General features: G+C 42.5%; 1 long non-coding RNA gene and 1 other non-coding gene across 3 annotated transcripts in view; one reads left to right on the top strand and one right to left on the bottom strand.

The window, feature by feature from the left end:
• The window catches only part of LOC124799220, a 29,437-nt gene extending 25,174 nt beyond the window's left edge, over positions 1-4,263 (bottom strand). The window contains exons 1-2 of one of the 2 annotated variants that reach the window (XR_007016983.1): positions 3,967-4,263; positions 1,895-2,002 (exon numbers count right to left, since the gene is read on the bottom strand). This is a non-coding gene — a long non-coding RNA (uncharacterized LOC124799220). The remainder of the gene's footprint in view (positions 1-1,894; positions 2,003-3,966) is intronic. The other variant, XR_007016984.1, reaches the window with a different exon arrangement.
• Positions 4,264-19,679: 15,416 nt separating this feature from the next.
• Positions 19,680-19,754, top strand: Trnal-caa. The gene has a single exon. It is a non-coding gene; the product is annotated as a tRNA-Leu (tRNA).
• The last annotated feature ends 350 nt before the right edge of the window (positions 19,755-20,104 follow it).

Raw genomic sequence — 20,104 nt, 5'->3', positions numbered from 1 at the left:
TTCATGTTGCTACGCCAATATGCTGCAGGCACTTTAATATATTTCTTCACAGATTTCTTTACCCATAGGTAATGCTTACAGTTTCATACATCCTAACCATGATAGCTATTGTTGGCTTTGCATATTGTTGCATATGGTATATGTCCCTGCTGCTCACAGTTATGTATCTTGATCAGTGCGCCCAACAACCTATATTTTTCTGTTGAGGCTGTCTGTGTATCGTGTATTACTGTGTGTGCCAAAATGGCAAGAAATTTTCCTGATTTGAGTGACTTTGTAATGGAAGATTTATACCATGTTACGGAGACCACCCAAAGCTCTATACAGTGGGCTAACAAGCTCTTTTGAAGAACAATATGGTGTGTGAAAATGGGAATTGTGTTGGATACAACGAGATGAAGCTGGAGAAAACTACAGGGAAAAACGGCGAAATCTGGTGCTGCTCTGTTGGCAGGGACTGTAGAAAGAAATGTTCAATTAGGAAAATGTCATTTTTTGGTGGCAGTCATTTACACATTTCTAAAATTTTGCGACTGTCTTACATGTGGGCTTTCGAACTCAATAAGCAAAAGTTTTTAATGAGGGAGCTCAAAATTGGCAGTGAGCACACTGTGGTCGATTGGTACCAATTTTGTAGGGATATCTGCCATGAAAATTTCTTAATTGAGCCAATAGTTTTGGGTGGCCCTGGCCATACTGTTGAAACAGACGAGAGCTGCTTCATCAGGAGAAAGAACCATCGAGGTCATACGGTGCGGGAGCAATGGGTCTTTGGTGGCTATGACGTTGAGACAAAGCGAAGCTTTATGGTTGCTGTGCCACGACGTGATGCTACCCATTTGCTGCCAATTTTGCAACAGTATGTTTTGCCTGGAATCACAGTAGTTTCTGATTTGTGACAAGCTTACAACACCATAGGTAACTTGGGCTACAATCATCTGACTGTTAATCATTCGCTTTATTTTCTCGATCCCTCAACAAATGCAACCACAAATCACATGGAGTCAGTCTGGCAAAAAGCTAAAGAAACAAATAAAAGGGGTTTCAGAACTCACCGTGCTATGCTGAATACTACCTGGCAGAATTTCTCTGGTGTCAACATTTTGGGGAAAATCCATTCCACAATTTCATTGAGCATGTTCCAAAAATCTATCCGAATGCTGCAAATTAACTTGAGGTAGCTGTTTTTATCTTATCTGATTCGAGCTTTAATGTATGTCTGTACAAAATAAACAAATATGATTTTTTGAAAAAAAAAAAAAAAAAAAAAAAAAAAAAAAAAAAAAAAATTGTTATTAATTCCATCTTTTTTGAGAAAAAAGAAGTTTTTGAAATTCCGTGCATATATATGCAATACATCACTTCTGTTAAAAAAATTTGAGACAGTAAATTGATTTTTTTTTTTTTTTTTTTTCTTTTTTTTTTTTTTTTTTTTTTTTTTGCATCCATATCAAAATAAGTACTTTTTTTGGTGACAAGCGAATCAGATATGACTGTAAGACACTATTTTTGAAATAATTTTTTTTTTGTATTCTGTGCATATATATGCTTATATCTCCAAAAATACGTGTTTCCTTCAAAAATAGGTACTTTTCTCGTAATCAGTGCCTGTACCCCCTAAACCGAATAAGTGCCGAATTTTCTACATCTCATCAACTTTGCAGTTTGTACATATTAGCACAAAATATAATTTGAAATTTTCTGTTTATACTGAGAAAAGTTTCTGAAGCATAAAATAGCTTAATTACCTAATGAAACACACTGCACATGTTGCAACATTAGTTGTCTCAAATCCCAATGCAATTCGAGACAATTACTATGTTGGTGAAATCTTGGGAGTTCACAGAATATGCAGATGATGTTCTACAACCAAGATTTGTGTCAAGTACAATACCTGAGGTGCTCCACAAATGCTTAATGCAGAGATGAGTACAGTAGTAGTTGCTGGAGCAGATGGTTGTCAACAAGATGTTTCCATGTCCAAGCAGAGGCACAGCTCCAACTGCAACAATTGAATCCATGTAGCAAACTTACGATGAAAACAAATTAAGACTGTAACAGAAGTCTAGTCATAACATCCAATTAGCAATTAGAATTTGTTGGGTGGTTGGAGCAGAAATACATCCTTTTCAGTTTCATGTGTCCAATTTCCATTATTATTTTCATCATATTAGTTCTTATACAATGTGTGCGACTGGAGGGGAGGGGGGGGGGGGGGGCAACATCAGGAGGAACCAGTCTGCAAAGACGTTATTAGACTCCACAATACTACGCTTACTAACACAACTAAGAAGAAACCCGGGGGGGGGGGGGGGGGGGGGGGGGAGGCTGAAGCCATAGGACTTTCTTCTACTTAAAATTCACAAATTAGCGGTTGCTGTCTACAACGTAACTTACAGATAAATTTCAGTTTTCGTTAAAAAAAAATGGCCAAAAGCATGATGTAAGCATACATTAAAAACTAATGAATTGTCAGAAGTCTGCAAATGCCTCAACCTTGTTGGCATCAGGGCTGCTAAAAACGGGGTCTAGTGTAGCAGGGGATACAACCCGTCGGCTTTGGACAATGACGTCACAAGTCGCCAGAGAGCAGTTTACCATTTTCGCTTTTGCTGTTATGTTTCAGTTTCGTTTTTTTACTGATTGCTTAATAAAGTGGGGTCGACAGAAGCGTCCGATCCCACGCGTCGGCTTTGACCCGTGACGTAAGGGTGTTGTCGTGTGTGACGTCATGACGGCGCGGAGATTGGTTTGAGTGTGGCTGTCTCCGGTTCTGTTTATCTTATTTTATTTACTTTTCTGATCTGTTCGTTCTATCTCGTGAGATTTTTTTTTTAATTTAAAAACACTTATTACTTATTTTAATTATCTGTTTCCTCGAATTTCTGTTTTAGTTTATTGTATTTATCTTTCTGATCTGTTCGTTCTATCCCGTGAGATTTTTTTTTTTTAAAGACAAAAAACACCAATCAGCTACTGAAGCATCTTTATCTTCTATGGGTTGCAGGGGTTACGACCCCTGGGGAGGTGGGTGGGTATTCACGCATGGCTGGACACTTACACGTTGTAGCTACGCAAGGCGTCTAAATTTGTTTATATTTAGTTTGCCCCCCACCCAAAACACCCCATTTCCCGCGCGTGTCCCGTTAGTGTCATTAGTCTTCTTGTGGAAAGTGTGTGTGTTAGTTTTTGTTTCCGCCATATTTGTGACGTCATGGGTCAAAGCAGACGGGTGGGATCGGACGCTTCCGTATTTCCATAAAGTGGATCTGTTTATTCTATCTCGTGAGATTTTTTTTTTTTTTAAAGCCAAAAAACACTTATCAGCCACTGAAGGGAGCTACAACACTAAGAAGATTCGCTTCTCGATTGGCCACTTGTGACGTCATTGTCCAAAGCCGACGGGTTGTATCCCCTGCTACACTAGTCCCTAAAAACGCACCAATTGTCACAAGAAACAAGAAGCGTGCTCTCTAATAGCTAAAGCATGGAATGTCTACAGATGGTTAACATAATGTATAGCGAAGGCATCGGGTGGCAGCTAGCACATAAAAACAACTGGAATGTGGTGTAGTTACGCTTGAAATTCACGCAAGCAGATACTTACGGTTCTGATTAATGTGGACGTTTCAGACTAACCGAATTCTAGTATTTTAGGAGCGCTTTTAACGTGAGTAATGATCCTTCATAAAATGTCATTGCTACAATATGACGTCAATGTAAACCAGTGTTTTTAAACAGAGAATTGTTCAAATGTATTGGTGTGAAATACGGATTTCGGTGTGACATAGGGTTTTTAACAGTTAAAAGTTGTATTTCCTGTATATATCTTTGTTTGCATACTTCACTAAATTTATTTAAGCAATATCAGTTTTGTACGATGTAACAATGATTGAATATGGTGCTATCAGGTCAACCTTTAAATTAAAACATCAAAAAATAATAACGAAACAATACAGAACTTACCAAAACACCAACGGCTCTGTTACATCCAACAAACACATTAACTCCAACATTCACGTGTGAATTTGTTCATCCCTCGACAATTTGAATGCGAGCGTCAGGCAACAAAAACAAAACAATACTGCGCCAAAGATTTTACATTAACTACGCACAAAGCCTTGGAGGTAATTTAAGCGAATAAAAAGACATGGAAAAAATTGTTTCCGATTCATTTTCTCAAGGCTTTACTTATTCATTCCAATGTCGTATGCTTCTACTAACTAAAACAATTCCTTGTGGCTCTTTTTGTAAAGAGTTGGGGGTCAAAATAAAGATGGAATGCTGAATTTGCATTTCACCTCTGCATACCAATTAGAATAATACAAAAGGTAAGGCTGGAGAGAAAATCATCATGTTTAGTTTGCAGTTAAGATAAAATTCAAACAAAACACCACACTGAACCTACAACTGCGCTTTGTTACATTTTGTATTTCGTATTATGATGAAACCAGGCACAGAAGTCACTGTAGAAGAGCGAAAAATTGGGTGATAGTTGACTGTGTTTAAATGAAGCACAACACGATAATGTCTGTCACATTGTGCAGCAAAGATAATTGAACTTAGTGTAACAAACAGTTTATACTGCACGTTCTAAGAGAACGGATGCAAATATGCAGATGATGGAACGCCAAAGCTTGTAACGCATCAGCAAATTTTTCTGCCCAGCGAAAATAAGCTGCTGAAACATAGAATAGACCAATACAGACAATAAGTGATGATTCTCATACGTATTAAATAAAATAGTAAGCCATCTTAACTGAGCAGTATTATTATTATTCACAATCGTATTAGAGCTACGAAAATGGCGTTCTTACATTTCCCATGGCAGAAAGAGGAGTGGCTAGCTAGAGCTCTAAAGAGTTCCCGTCGCTTTATTCAAAAGAACAATGTAATCATTCCATCGACTCTTAAGACAGTGAGTTCAAGGGTATATACATTTCTCTGTACGCTACTCCTATAAACTACTACAGTTGAATTCGTTATATCTTTCTTAAATGACGATGACAGTGGTTGGAATAACTTGGAGTAGCCATTCAGCTACACTTTCAGGGGATTGGTTTGTTAGACAAAGAATGGTTACATATTGTCTACAGTATCATAGTTACAATTAGCTTGAAGGTACATGTAGTCGTGTTGTTCAACAACTGCCCACTGATGGGTGGTTGTCAAGATTCCACCTTCTACATCTACATACTCCGCAATCCACCATACTGTGCGTGGCGGAGGGTACCTCGTACCACACCTTTGGATGATCATTTCAAGTATTTGCGGTGCATAGCGATATTTCCTACCAAATTCTGGCTCTGAGCACTATGGGACTTAACATTTATGGTCATCAGTCCCCTAGAACTTAGAACTACTTAAACCTAACTAACCTAAGGACATCACACAACACCCAGTCATCCTACCATATTATGTTAAACAAATAAGATAGTCATTACGATTTGATCTAAACGTATTTCAGACAAGGTAATGCAGGGTTCGTTATTTAGTTTCATATTCCATAGACCATTCCAACTATTCTTTTATCGGAATGATGTGGTTTGAGTCAGTTTACAGGATATGTATACATGATTAGCGTTAACATTAACGAACACATTATCATTTTAATTCTACACATGCAAGTACAGTCAAAAACAAGTAGTTTTCTTTTTTATTTATCTTAAAGTAGAAATTCGTCAATGGAATAGAAGTAGTTATCTAGGACAAATGATTTTAAATTAGATTCGAAATTTGCTTCAATATCTGTCAGAAATATTATGTTATTGGGCAAATCATCAAAGATTTTTATTGCTGCTTATTGAATTCCTCTCTGAGCCAATGACAGCTTTAACAAAGGGTAAAAATGTTCAAATGTGTGTGAAAACTTATGGGACTTAACTGCTAAGGTTATCAGTCCCTGAGTTTACACACTACTTAACCTGAATTATCCTAAGGACAAACACCCATGCCTGAGGGAGGACTTGAACGTCCGCCAGGACCAGTCGCACAGTCCATGACCGCAGCACCATAGACCGCTCGGCTAATCCTGCGCGCCAAAAGGGGTAATAAAGGTCATTTTTACCCCTCTAGTGTTGTAGGTGTATCCTATCAAATTATGATGGATTATTTATGAAGAATTTCACTAGCGAAAATATATACTGTGACGGTGCAGTTAAAATTCCAAGCCGTTTGAAGAGGTAACTACATGATGTCTTTGGGTGAACATAACTTATTATTCTTACTGCTCGCTTTTGTGCAATGAATACCTTCCTACAAAATGTGAAGTTATCACAGCAAATTATTCTGTATGACGTTATTAAGTGAAAATATGCAGTATATGTCATGACTTTGATAGGTTTGTTTCCAATACTAGCAATTATACGAAGAGCAAAAGCACCTGAACTTAACTGCTTGAGAAACACAGTAATATGCTTCTCCCAGATCAAGTTTTCATCAATATGTAAGCCCAAAAATGTGTGTGTGTGTGTGTATGTGTGTGTGTGTGCATGTGTGTGTGTATTCCAAAGGAACCAAAGTGCTGAGGTCATCAGTCCCTAAATTTGCACACTGCTTAAACTAACTTATGCTAAGACAACACACACACTCATGCCCAAGACAGGACTCGAACCTCCAGCGAGACGAGCCGCATAATCAGTGGCCGGGTGCCTCAAACTGCGTGGCCACTCTGTGCAGCTAAACTCAAAAATTAGGAGCATTCTATCATACTTACTGATTCCTGTTCACTTGCTACATCAGTTGTCGGTATGACTCTATTTGTTCTGCAGAACTGAATGTAGTGTATTTTATCTACAATTGATGCATTTGAGGAGCGTCTTTCCCAAATTTAGTGAGAGTCCATTTTCTGAGAACCACTTAATAATTCTTTAGGAAATATAACTTACTAACGCTTCTGTTACTTTCTGTCTAATGTGATTTATCATAATATTAGTATCATCTGCAAAAAGTACAAATGTTGCATGTAGAAAGTTAAATGGAATGTCATTTACATAAATAAGGAATAAATTTGAACCCAAAATTTGACTCCAAGGGACTCCCTTTGTGATTTTTATCCCAATCACAAAAATTTTCTATTTTTCCAATATCGTCTGAAGTATTCAGCACAGTCTCTTGCGTTATGTTTGTCAAATATGATTCAAACTAGCTGTGTGAAAACTCACCAGTTCCATAAAAGTTGAGCTCTTCTAAGAGAGTACCATAATCTACACAATCAAAGGCTTTAGAGATTTCACAAAAAATACCAGCTGGTGATATCTTATTATTTAAGGTTTGTACTATTTGATGAGTGCATGTACAAATATCTTTCTCAGTCAAGCAACCTTCCTGGACTCCTAACTGTGATATGCTCAGTAAAGAGTTTCCACCTAAGTGTATGGTTACTCATGAGTACATTACTTTTTCAAATATTATGTGAAACGAGGTCATTAAGTAAACTGGACAATAATTATTTAAGTCTATCCTGTCATCTTTCTTGTGAAGTAGTTTAATAAAAGAGTATTTTAACTTGCCTGGAAAAATTTCCTGCATCAGTGATGCATTGCGTGTATCACTATGGATATTACTTATTAAGTTGTAACAACTATTCAGAATTCTGTTTGAAATTCCATCAACCCTACAAGAGATTTTGTTTCTAAAAAAAATTATAATTGTATTAATTCCAGTGAAGGAAGTTGGTGCTATTTCTATTTACTTAAAGTTTTGCGAAATGACGTTTTTGATATACTCTCTTGCTTTTTCAACTGAACCATCTAATCCTATATTTGCTGCTATGTCCAGAAAATGATTGTTAAAAGTATTTGCAACTTGTGAATTATCAGTCACAACGGTGACATTTAGTTTAATTATTACGGAATCTCGTACACTGACTGGCTGTCCTGTCTCCCATTTGGTAATGTTGTATGTAGTATCAATATTGTTATCTGCATTACTTATTTCTGTCAGGGCATGTATACTTCTTGACATTTTAATGATTTTCCTTAAAATACTACAGTTTTTGTAGCATGTGAGTAATGTCAGATTTTGACTTTACCTAAATTTCCCTCTTCTTCTTACATGATACTTTGACTCTCTTAGTTATCCACAATGTGTTTTTTTATTGATCTTTTTGGCTAACTTTTTACAAAAGTTACTTTCAAATATTGACACAGATTTACTAAGGAATAAATTGAATTTTGCATTAGCATGTCTTTTTACATATACTGTTGTGTCTAGGAATCCAGCATACTTGGTTCGCTAGACAAACAATCAAACAAGTTCTATTAATTAGTTTATTACAAACAAGACAATTACAATACTTAACTTCGGTAGAAGTGTCATAAGGGAAGGGCGACATTCAAAATAATCAGTCTTCTTCAGAACAGACAAACACAAGTCTGTGCTGCATAGAGATTCCTAATGAAGTCGCTAACATTGACGCTGCTATTGTAGTGGGCTCCACCAGTCAGGCAGAGGACTTATATCCTCTTCACCAAGTGGCTGATGCTGTCATGTTGTCGCTTTGGAGGGAGATCGATCAGTGTGTGATTGGCTGATCTTTTCTCACAGCCGTCTCTTCTCTTTCATTTCCAAATGGCGTGCCGGCACTGATACCTCATCCCATACTAACCCTTTTAGCTTACTCTTAAAACAATGTATCCTGTTCTCATTCTACATCTACATACATACTCCGCAATCCACCATACGGTGCGTGGCGGAGGGTACCTCGTACCACAACTAGCATCTTCTCTCCCTGTTCCACTCCCAAACAGAAAAAGGGAAAAATGACTGCCTATATGACTTTGTACGAGCCCTAATCTCTCTTATCTTATCTTTGTGGTCTTTCCGCGAAATATAAGTTGGCGGCAGTATGATTCTACTGCAGTCAGCCTCAAATGCTGGTTCTCTAAATTTCCTCAGTAGCGATTCACGAAAAGAACGCCTCCCTTCCTCCAGAGACTCCCACCCGAGTTCCTGAAGCATTTCCGTAACACTCACATGATGATCAAATCTACCAATAACAAATCTAGCAGCCTGCCTCTGAATTGCTTCTAAGTCCTCCCTCAATCCGACCTGATAGGGATGCCTAACGCTAGAGCATTACTCAAGAATAGGTCGTATTAGTGTTTTATAAGCGGTCTCCTTTACAGATGAACCACATCTTCCCAAAATTCTACCAATAAACCGAAGACGACTATCCGCCTTCCCCACAACTGCCATTACATGCTTGTCCCACTTCATATCGCTCTGCAATGTTACGCCAAATATTTAATCGATGTGACTGTGTCAAGTGCTACTCTACTAATGGAGTATTCAAACATTACGGGATTCTTTTTCCTATTCATCTGCATTCATTTACATTATCTATATTTAGAGTTAGCTGCCATTCTTTACACCAATCACAAATCCTCTCCAAATCATCTTGTATCCTCCTACAGTCACTCAACGACGACACCTTCCCATACACCACAGCATCATCAGCAAACAGCCGCACGTTGCTATGTACCCTATCCAAAAGATCATTTATGTAGATAGAAAACAACAGCGGACCTACCAAACTTCCTCTGATTCATCAGAGGAGAACGTGCTGTATTTTATTACTTAAGAAGTCTTCGAGCCACTCACATATTTGGGAACCAATGCTCGTACCTTAGTTAGGAGTCTGCAGTGGGGCACCGAGTCAAACGCTTTCCGGAATTCAAGGAATATGGCATCTGTCTGATACCCTTCATCCATGGTTCACAAGATATGTGAAACAAGGGCGAGTTGCGTTTCGCAGGAGCGATGCTTTCTAAAGCTGTGCTGATGCATAGACAGCAACTTCTGTGTCTCAAGGAAATTCATTATATTCGAACTGAGAACATGTTCGAGAATCCTGCAACAAACCGATGTTAAGGATATTGGTCTGTAATTTTGAGGATCCGTCCTTCTACCCTTCTTATATACAGGTATCACCTGCGATTTTTTCCAGTCGCTCGGGACTTTATGTTGGGCAAAAGATTCGCTATAAATGCAAGCTAAGTAAGGAGCCAATGCAGTAGAGTACTCCCTGTAAAACCGAATTGGAATCCCATCAGGACCTGGCGATTTATTTATTTTCAACCCATTCAGCTGCTTCACAACCCCAGGGATGTCTATTACTATGTCCTCCAAACGGGAATCTGCACAAGACTCAAATGGCGGCCCCCCAGGGGCTCAGCATTCATTTGCTGAGTACAGGCTTGGCGACCCCGGGGTCCTGAGCTGGGGACTGGTCAGCGCCGCCAGTCTCCTGTCACCGTAACCCCCGGACATGCTTCAGCGACCACCGCATGGCGCGGCGGTGGAATGTTGTGTGCTGCAGGGAATGGTAATCTTGGCTTGACCGCCTGGATTACGAGGAAGGTAAACCTCTATAAAAACCCCTCAATCTTACGGTGTGCTGCGCGCCTACATGATGCATGGCTGTTGGGGTGGAACAGTTGCAAGCGGACAACCTCTGGGGCACCTGCCGCACCCCAGTTGTATAAGGCTTACTCAGGCACGCAGGGCTCTGTCTGAGCGGACCTTTAGTTCCCTAGCTGCTCGTGGGACCACAATGGACCCTTCGACCTCTACGTTTCCTCCTACCAGTGGATTGGGTGGGCCACTGGTAGGAAAACACGGCCAATCGAAAAAGCGACTTCATGCTGGGAGTCCTCCAGCGCCTGGTGTTACTAGAGATTTATCAGACTGTCGTAACAGAGCACATGCTGACAATCAGAATGTGTTTTTGTTTGTCAAACGGAAGGAAGGTAGCTTTGAGAGAGTTTCTCCCTTTTACATCCACAAGGGTCTTGAGGGAATTGCAGGAACACTGAAATCTGTGAAGCGTCTGCGCAATGGGACTCTGTTAGTTGAAACTTCTAGTTCCTGTCAAGTCACTTCTCTTAGGAAAGCAACCTGTCTCGGAGAGTACGCTATCGAGACCGAGCTCCACTCCACTTTGAACTATAGTAAGGGTGTTGTGACATGTAGGGACTTGGTGGATATCCCCAAGGATGAGCTGAAATCTGAGTGGGCTGACGAAGGTATTGTTGACGTGCAGCATATTATGAAATGAGTCGATGGGGACCTAGTCAAATCCGACTCGTTTATTCTCACATTCAATTGCCCGAGACTCCCAGAGCATGTTAAAGCGGGTTTCTTACGTTTGCCAGTACGGCCATATTTCCCCAACCCAATGCGCTGTTTTAAATGTCAGCGCTTTGGGCATACTACGTTGGGGTGCAATGGGATAGCCACTTGTGGTAAATGTGGTCAGCCTGCCCATGAAGGAGCCGATTGTTCATCGCCTGTGAAGTGCGTGAATTGCTCTGGGAGTCACCCTGTCTGGAGCCGGGTCTGCCCCATCTATCTCGAGGAATGGAAGATACAGGAGATCAAAACATCTAAGCGCATCCCCTATGGTGAGGCCAAGAAGCTCTTTAAGGCCATGCAGCCTCCTGTGTTTACAACATCTTTCGCTTCCACTCTGCAGAAACCGGTACAGTTGGCCACTGTTGCTACACAAACGGAGGTTGCTAGTGTCAGCACTAATACCTGCGTTTGCCAATGCACTTGTGCTGCTGCAGTTGTTTTGCAACCTGCAGCTCTCCCCACAACGTCAGACAAGGCCGTGGTTGCTGACATTGGGGTACTTTCTGCTCCTCCCCATATGGCACCTTCTGCCCAGGCGAGTAAAGCTCCAACTGTTGACAAGGTTCTGCATTCTAAGCCCCCCAAGACGAAGACGCCGAAGGTGAAGATTTTGCCACCTGAGGAGACTAGTCAGGGTCAGTCCGATGACAATGCCATCGTACTATCTGACATCTCCCTTGGGTCGCCATCGGAGCTGATGGACATTGATGTCGACCGGAGGCGATATTCTCGCTCCCACGAATAAATCTCTGGCCAGTACGGGCTCTCCTCCAAAGCACAGGGGCAGGGTGAAAATTCAGCCACCCTGATCACTGACTCCCATATTACAGTGGAACCTGAATGGGTTCAGGAAGCATGTGGCCGAATTACAACTCCTTGTATGAGAGTGCCCCTTGTGCTTATGTCTCCAAGAGACACATTTCCGGGCCACTGATGCTCCTTCTTTACGGGGCTAAACGATGTATCGAAAAGATGATCTGATGGGGGAAAGGGCAAAGGGTGGTGTTGCGGTTTTTGTCCATGACATGCACCACTCATCTGAGCTCCCTCTCGTTACGGACTTGCAAGCAGTTGCAGTTGACCTTCTTGTGGGGCGGAGGCTCACAATCTGTTCCGTTTACTTACCGCCTCAGGATGCAATAGACTCTGAGGCTCTCACAGACCTTATTAGCCAACTCCCCCACCCATTTCTCCTTCTGGGGGACTTCAATGCTCATAATGTCTTATGGGGCTCTACGACTACTTGCCCCAGGGGTCGCATTCTGGAAAGCCTCATGGCATCCGAAGAACTGTGCATCCTCAACTCTGGTGCTCCCACTCATTTCTGTACTGCTTCTGGGTCATCGTCAGCTATTGACCTTTCCTTTTGCTCTCCAGTACTCGTGGATTCTGCTCTGTGGGAGGTTGCCGCTGACCTCCATTCTAGTGACCACTTCCCCCTGTGGATTCGCCTCCTGGATGAGACTGTGGCATTACCAGCGCCACCAAGGTGGCACCTCTGCAGAGCTGACTGGACACTTTTCAGTGATTTAGCTGTTTTGGAACACCGTGACAGCGTCCACGAATGGGTCGACCATATTACAGCCGTGATCTCTCATGCTGCTGAATTGTCGATCCCACGGTCCTCAAGTCATCCCAAGGTCCCTTGGTGGACCACTGAGTGCCGCTCAGCCATCCGAGCCCGCCGTGCAGCTCTGCGCCGCTTCAAGTGACGTCCTTGGCTGACAATCTTGTGGCCTTTTGGGTGGCAAGGGCCAAGGCGCGGCGAGTGATTAAAGAGAGCAAACGACAGTCATGGCAATCGTTCCTGAACTCCATCTCCCGCTCCACTAGTTCTACAAAAGTATGGGAAGCCATCAGGAGGATTTCCGGGAAACGCAGCCAACAACCTGTCACGGCATTGCTGCATCAGCGTTGTCTACTCACGGCGCCGAGAGACATTGCCCAGACACTGGTCATGTATTTTGTCGAATCTACTGCCATTATTAACTGTGATCCAGATTTCTGCCGCTACCGCACTGCCATCGAGAGGGATCACTTGGATTTCCGGTCTTCAAATTCTGAACCCTACAACTGCCCCTTCACAATGTGGGAACTGGATTCAGCGCTGTCTGTGGCTCATGATACTGCGCCAGGTGATGATTAAATCCTGTACAGCATGCTGCAGCACTTGTTGCTGCCATCCAAGGAAGTACTCCTGAATTGTTTTAATATGATATGGTCATCCGGCACGTTCCCTGACTCGTGGAGGGAGGCGATTTTGGTTCCCCTCCTCAAACCGGGAAAGGACCGAATGCATCCCAGTAGTTATCGGAGTATTGCTTTGACGAGCTGTGTCGGGAAGACATTGGAACGCATGGTCAACCGCCGCCTGGTTTGGCTGCTCGAGACCAGGCAGCTCCTTAGCCACTGTCAGTGTGGCTTTCGGAGATGTCATTCAACCATAGACAACTTGACCCTGCTTGAGGCGGCCATCCAGCAGGCCTTCCTACGTAACCAGCATTGTCTAGGTGTACTCTTTGACATTAATAAGGCGTATGACACTACTTGGCGCCGCCTTATTCTCAATCAACTCCATCAGTGGGGCTTTCGTGGCCATCTCCCCATCTTCATTCGGTCCTTTCTTTCCCGCCGCCTCTTTCGATATCGGGTTGGTAATGTGCTATCTGATTTGCATGTGCAGGAGAATGGTGTTCCTCAGGGAAGCATTTTAAGTGTCACCCTCTTTGCCGTCGCCATTAACAGTATCACGTCGACTATCCGGAGTCCTGCCCAGTGCTCCTTGTTTGTGGACGATTTTGCTGTTTTCTGTTCTTCCTCCAGTCTTGTCACTGCTAGTCGGCAGCTGCAGCCTACGATAAAGCGATTAGAGGCATGGACTGCGAAGACGGGTTTTACCTTTTCTGCAGACAAATGTGTGTGTGTTCATTTTAATCGTTCTCGACGTGCTTTTACCTCCCCTGAATTGCGTCTGAGGGACACCATTCTTCCGTTTAGAGACACTGTGAGGTTCCTGGGCCTCACTTTTGATTCCAAGTTGTCGTGGTTGCCGCACCTTAAAGACCTCAAGGTGCGGGCCCTGAAGGCGCTGACTATTTTGAAGTGTCTGAGCCATCGGTCCTGGGGAGCAGATCGGGCGCGTCTGCTGCAGTGTTATAGGGCTTTCGTCCGGTCGCGTCTTGACTATGGATGCACTGTGTATGGGTCAGCGAGGCCTTCGTATCTGAAGATTCTTGACGCAGTACACCATGAGGGTATCAGGCTGGCTACTGGTGCCTTCCGTACCAGTCCCATCCGCAGCCTGTGTGCTGAGGCAAGGGAACCGCCGCTCGCCATCCGGCGGAAACTCCTCATGGTGCGACGGGTGTGTCAATTCCTTGCCTGTCTTACCTCCCCTGCATACCCTACTGTTGCCCGACCGCCTATGGAACGTCTCTTTTCCAGTCGTCCAACGGCAACGAGACCATTTGGGATTCGTGCCAAGCATTTGCTCGAGTCCTTTGGTGTGGAGCGTGTGGCACCCCAACTCCAGGCTTTTACCCGCCTGCCTCCCTGGTTGCTCCAGAGGCCCAGCATCCTTTTAGACTTGTCAGAGTACCGGAGGAGCTGCACTCCTGCGTTTGTTTTTACCTCCTTATTTTATGATATTTTAAACCAGCATCCCGACCCTGTACCAGTATTTACTGATGGCTCTAAACAGGGGGACTCTGTTGGTTGTGCTGTTGTTTTCCCTGATCGAGTCGTCAAGTTACGGCTTCCTGCGGCGTTTACCATCTTTGATGCCGAATTGTTTGCGATCTTGCGGGCATTGAAGCGGATGAGATGTGTTCCCAGTCTTAAGTTTCTCATCTGTTCTGACTCCCTGAGTGCCCTTCAGACCATGCAACACTTGTACCCAGCAGATACGGTCGTCCAGAACATCCATGATGCCCTACTCCACCTGCAGCGGCAGGGGAAGGAGGTTTCTTTCTGCTGGGTGCCGGGGCACGTGGGTATTAGGGGAAACGAACTGGCGGATGTGGCTGCCAAAGATGCATGTTCCCTCCCTCAAGTTGTTGAATGTGCCGTCCCCCTCCATGCTGTTACCTCCCTTTTGCGTTTTCGTGTTATGCGTCAATGGGAAGAGGAGTGGCTGGCAGTGGGTGAAAATAAGCTGCGTTTGGTCAAGGCCACCACGCGGCCATGGCGTACGTCCTACCAGTCGTGCAGGCGGGATGAGGTTCTCCTCACTCGCCTCCGCATCAGGCACAGTCCCTTAACGCACGGTTTTTTACTCCGGCGGGAGGACCCCCCAATCTGCAGTGCTTGTGGCGTCCAGATTACTGTCCGCCACATTTTACTTGAGTGTCCTTTATTCTCTGACCAGAGGGCGGTGGTTTCCTTGCCACTGGATTTGCCCTCTATTTTGCAAGACGACGCAACGACTGTGGTTAAGGTCTTACGGTTTTGTGTCCTGTCCAATTTGTTGCCTCGGATTTTAGGGAGAGGATTTTAATGTGCTGCTGGGTGACTGGCTCGCCCAGGCTTTAGGTAAGAGGTCCGCCAGTCACGATTACCTACTTGTTTCACTTCGATTTCTGTTCTCTTTTCCTTGTGTTTCCTTTCCTTTTTTAGTGCGTTTCTTCTCCTCTTGTTTTGCCTCTGAATGTGAGGATTTGTAACTGCGTCAGGTCTGTGTCTTTTAGCCGTTCTCCTTGTTCGCTGTCCGTCTTCGTCCCTTCACTGCATGTGTTCCTGTTTCTATGCGTTTGGGCGCTGATGACCACGCTGTTTAGCGCCCGAAAACCTCAAACCACACACACACACACACTCAAACGGCGGTATATTTGTACGATCCTCCTGCGTGAAAGATTTCTCAAATTCTAAATTTAAAATTTCAGCTTTCGTTTTGCTGTCTTCCGTTGCCAGGTCAGACTGATCAGTGAGTGACTCAATGGAAGCCTTCGACCCGCTTACCGATTTTACGTGAGACCAGAATTTCCTTGGGTTTTCAGCAAGATCTTTTGCTCAGGTATGACAGTGGTAGTGGTTGTATGCTTCGCGCATCGCTCTTTTTACAGCAGCACGAATCTCTACTAACTTTTGCCTGTCCTCATTCTCCCGATCTTTCTTGTACCGCGAGTGCAACTGTCTTTGCTTCCTGAGCATTTTCCGAATTGCGCTGTTAAATCACGGTGGGTCTTTTCCGTCCGTAACCACTTTTCTTCACTTCTTCAATGCGTGATTTACAATGTGTTTAAAATTTGCCCATAATTCTTGCACGTCCATCGTACCGGAAGTAAATGAAGTCGATTCATTTACTAAGTGGGATGCTAACAACTGCTTATCTACTCTTTCTACTAAGAATACTCTCCTAGCCTTCTTGACCGACAATCTGTTATTTTGCACAGGTTGTAGCCTCCTGTCATACTAAAGTTTACATAATTCTGCCTGTTGTATGAGTGTAACTAATACTTTCCTTCCAAAGGACATCCTTCTCTGCATAATCCAGGAGATGTGTTCATTCATTCATTCTTCTCTTTGAATTTACTTATGAGATCAGCTGGAGTAATCTGTGTGTTGTAAAGAGGAAGATCACCTGTTCAGAGAATTCTAAATACTCGATTCATTTCGTTTGATGATTGTGTGCATACATCCTAATGAACCTGTTGAACTCTTTAACGACTTCTTTGCATAGATGGACATTAATAACTGTTCACATAAAAATGCTTTCCAAGTAAGGGTAGATGTTTTGTCAGATAGCAGTGTGGCAGGTTTATCAACTGTTGAGTGGTAACAGTTTACTTTTCTTTCGATAATGGGAGCTGTTGCTGCAGATCTTGTATAGTGTAACTCAACATACTCAGTGAATATATCATATAAGACTACAATGTACTTAACTCCACCTCTCACACAGGGGAGAGGTCCTGCAATAGCCACACACACACTATTCTAAGTGATTGTGTTGGTATAATGGAATGTAATTCTGTATGATGGGATTTATTGGCCGATTTGGATTTTTGACAACTAGGACACGTTTTTAGCAGTTGTATTCATTTTCTCGTGTTTGAAAAATAACAGTATACATTAATCTTCTGTATACACTTAGATGCCTAATAATGCCCCCAGGTGTAATCAGATGAATAAATCTTCATGCACACTAGGAATGCAAACACACAAAGTGTCAGAATTAGGATATCTTCTATACAGTAGGACATCGTTTTGAATGACATACTGCTGTTTCAGTTTGTCTAATCGAGTTCATGGAAGCAATGTTTTAACCTTCTGCCAACAATTACCTGCACTCTGTAAATCAGCCATGTTCCTGCACATGACTAAGTAATACTGGCAGTTATTTCAATCCAGCATTCATAGTACTCGATAGCCAGTTGTTTGTTCAAATAGGTACGTGTATTTTGACAAGCCTTGGGTTAATCATGACAATTCATCACCTACAATGTTATCTCTTCCAGATATGTAAATAACCTCAAACTTGTATTCCTGAAGAAACAAAAGTGGGGATATAACTCACACGACATGAGAAAGCTCAGTGCCTGATGGTCACAATAGACTTTAATGTTCTTGCCATAAATGTAATAGTTAAAATTTCTGAATACTCAAACCATTGTGAAAATTTCTAATTCGGTAGCAGAGTATGAGCATTTACATTCAGACAAGGTGCAGTTAGTAAAACTTAAGACTTGAATTCCTTGTTTCTCGTGGATCTGAAATAAACGAACTCATAACCCAGAAAATGATGTATCAGTAACCAAACAGAAATCCTTAGCCGTATCAGAATGAGGCAGATCGTCAGAATCTACTAAAGCATCTCTTACTGAATTAAAATCATTCTCACACTCATCCAGAATCACACTGCATTTCTCTTCAAAAGACTTGGCAAGTTTGTACTGTTCAAAAGTTGATTGGGTACAAATCGACGAAAAAATGACCATAGGGGAAAGAATGCTTTAAGCTGCCTCTTAACACGTGGATATGGACCTAATATTATCTAAGTCATGTGTTATTCCAGTAGAGGTAATTAGGTGAGCAAGAAACTTAACCTTCTCCCTAATAAACTCAGACTTTTGCAAATTAGCTGTCACTCCTGCCTATGAGAATTTGTGTAGTATCCTTTCTAGCAATCTTACAGGTTCTTCCCATGTGTGAGTAACTGCCAGTATATCGGCAACATACAGTGTAACTTGGCCAAGCAGTTCAACTTCTAAGGCAGCATCTAGGGCAGTTATAAATACTCCTCAATTCACAGTTAAGCCAAATGGTAGTACACAGAACTGGAAGCTTCTTCAACCATAAATAAAGGTAGGAGATTTCATAGGCTCCTTGATAAGACCAACCTGGCAGCATAATCTTCATAAAGCAATGATAGTGAGGAATTTAACCCCAAGAAATCTTCATAATTATTCATTCAAATTTTCTGGACTAATCTGTATGGTGATGAGAATCTTGTTAACTTCCTTCACTTTCAAAACCATGTGAACACTTATGCCATGTTTTTCTACAGTTAACAATGTACTACAATAGGGTGACAAAGAATGTTTTATTATATTCCACTCAATCACCTATTTTATTATTTACTGCCGCCCTCTTAGACCATAGAATGGAATATATATTGAAGCAATAAGTCTCATGGGGACAGACTTCTATACAATATTGAGAAGTGTTTCTATACTAGATTTTTTGCTAAGTGCATGCACATACTTTAACAATAAATTATTTAACTCAGTTCATTGTGATGAGTCAGTATTGGTAGGCTTAATTAGTTTGACCATTATTTGGTTCTCAGTATCTTCCACTGACTACTTTGTGTAGATGTGCTACAAGTGGGTGCTGGCTGGCCTTTAATTAACTTTTGTTTTAATCGTTGGCATTCCTTACCATGTTCTACTTTTTACTTTACCAGATCAATTATAATCCTTTGTATATTGACATTCAAGTAGCATTTGCGCGAAGTGAACTCTACTGAAACTTCCTGGCAGATTAAAACTGTGTGCCAGACCGAGACTCGAACTCGGGACCTTTGCTTTTCGTGGGCAAGTGCTCTACCAACTGAGCTACCCGAGCACGACTCACGCCCCGTCCTCACAGCTTCACTTCTGCCAGTACCTCGTCTCCTACCTTTCAAACTTTACAGAAGCTCTCCTGCGAAACTTGCAGAAGTAGCACTCCTGAAAGAAAGGATATTGCGGAGACATGGCTTAGCCACAGCCTGGGGGATGTTTCCAGAATGAGATTTTCACTCTGCAGCAGTGTGTGCGCTGATATGAAACTTCCTGGCAGATTAAACCTGTGTGCCGGACCGAGACTCGAACTTGGGACCTTTGCCATTTGCACACAGGAAGTTTCATATCAGCGCACACACCGCTGCAGAGTGAAAATCTCATTCTGGAAACATCCCCCAGGCTGTGGCTAAGCCATGGTTCCGCAGTATCCTTTCTTTCAGGAGTGCTAGTTCTGCAAGGTTCACAGGAGAGCTTCTGTAAAGTCTGGAAGGTGGGAGACGAGGTACTGGCAGAAGTGAAGCTGTGAGGATGGGGCGTGAGTCGTGCTCGGGTAGCTCAGTTGGTAGAGCACTTGCCCGCAAAAGGCAAAGGGCCCGAGTTCGAGTCTCGGTCCGGCACACAGTTTTAATCTGGCAGGAAGTTTCATATCAGCGCACACACCACTGCAGAGTGAAAATATCATTCTGGAGTGAACTCTACTATAGCGTCCTTCACTCATAAAATGCCAATCCCTGAAATACATTCTACCATTAATCCACTAATGATTAGGAATGAGCGTTTTATCACTCCATTTCCTAAACTTATTTCTACCTGTGTCTGTATTTTGACATTGCAGGATTTGACACCTGTAGCTCCATTGACTACCTTTGCTAACAAAATATGTAAGTACCTTTATAACCTTATGTATTTCATTGTATAAACTGGTTTAACATAATGATTATTGTAGTAGTTGTATCAATCAAAACATC

This window comes from Schistocerca piceifrons, chromosome 5, assembly GCF_021461385.2.
Source record: "Schistocerca piceifrons isolate TAMUIC-IGC-003096 chromosome 5, iqSchPice1.1, whole genome shotgun sequence".
Lineage (NCBI taxonomy): Eukaryota > Metazoa > Arthropoda > Insecta > Orthoptera > Acrididae > Schistocerca > Schistocerca piceifrons.
The sequence above is the reverse complement of the archived record's forward strand: the minus strand, read 5'-3'. Positions and strand labels throughout refer to the sequence as shown.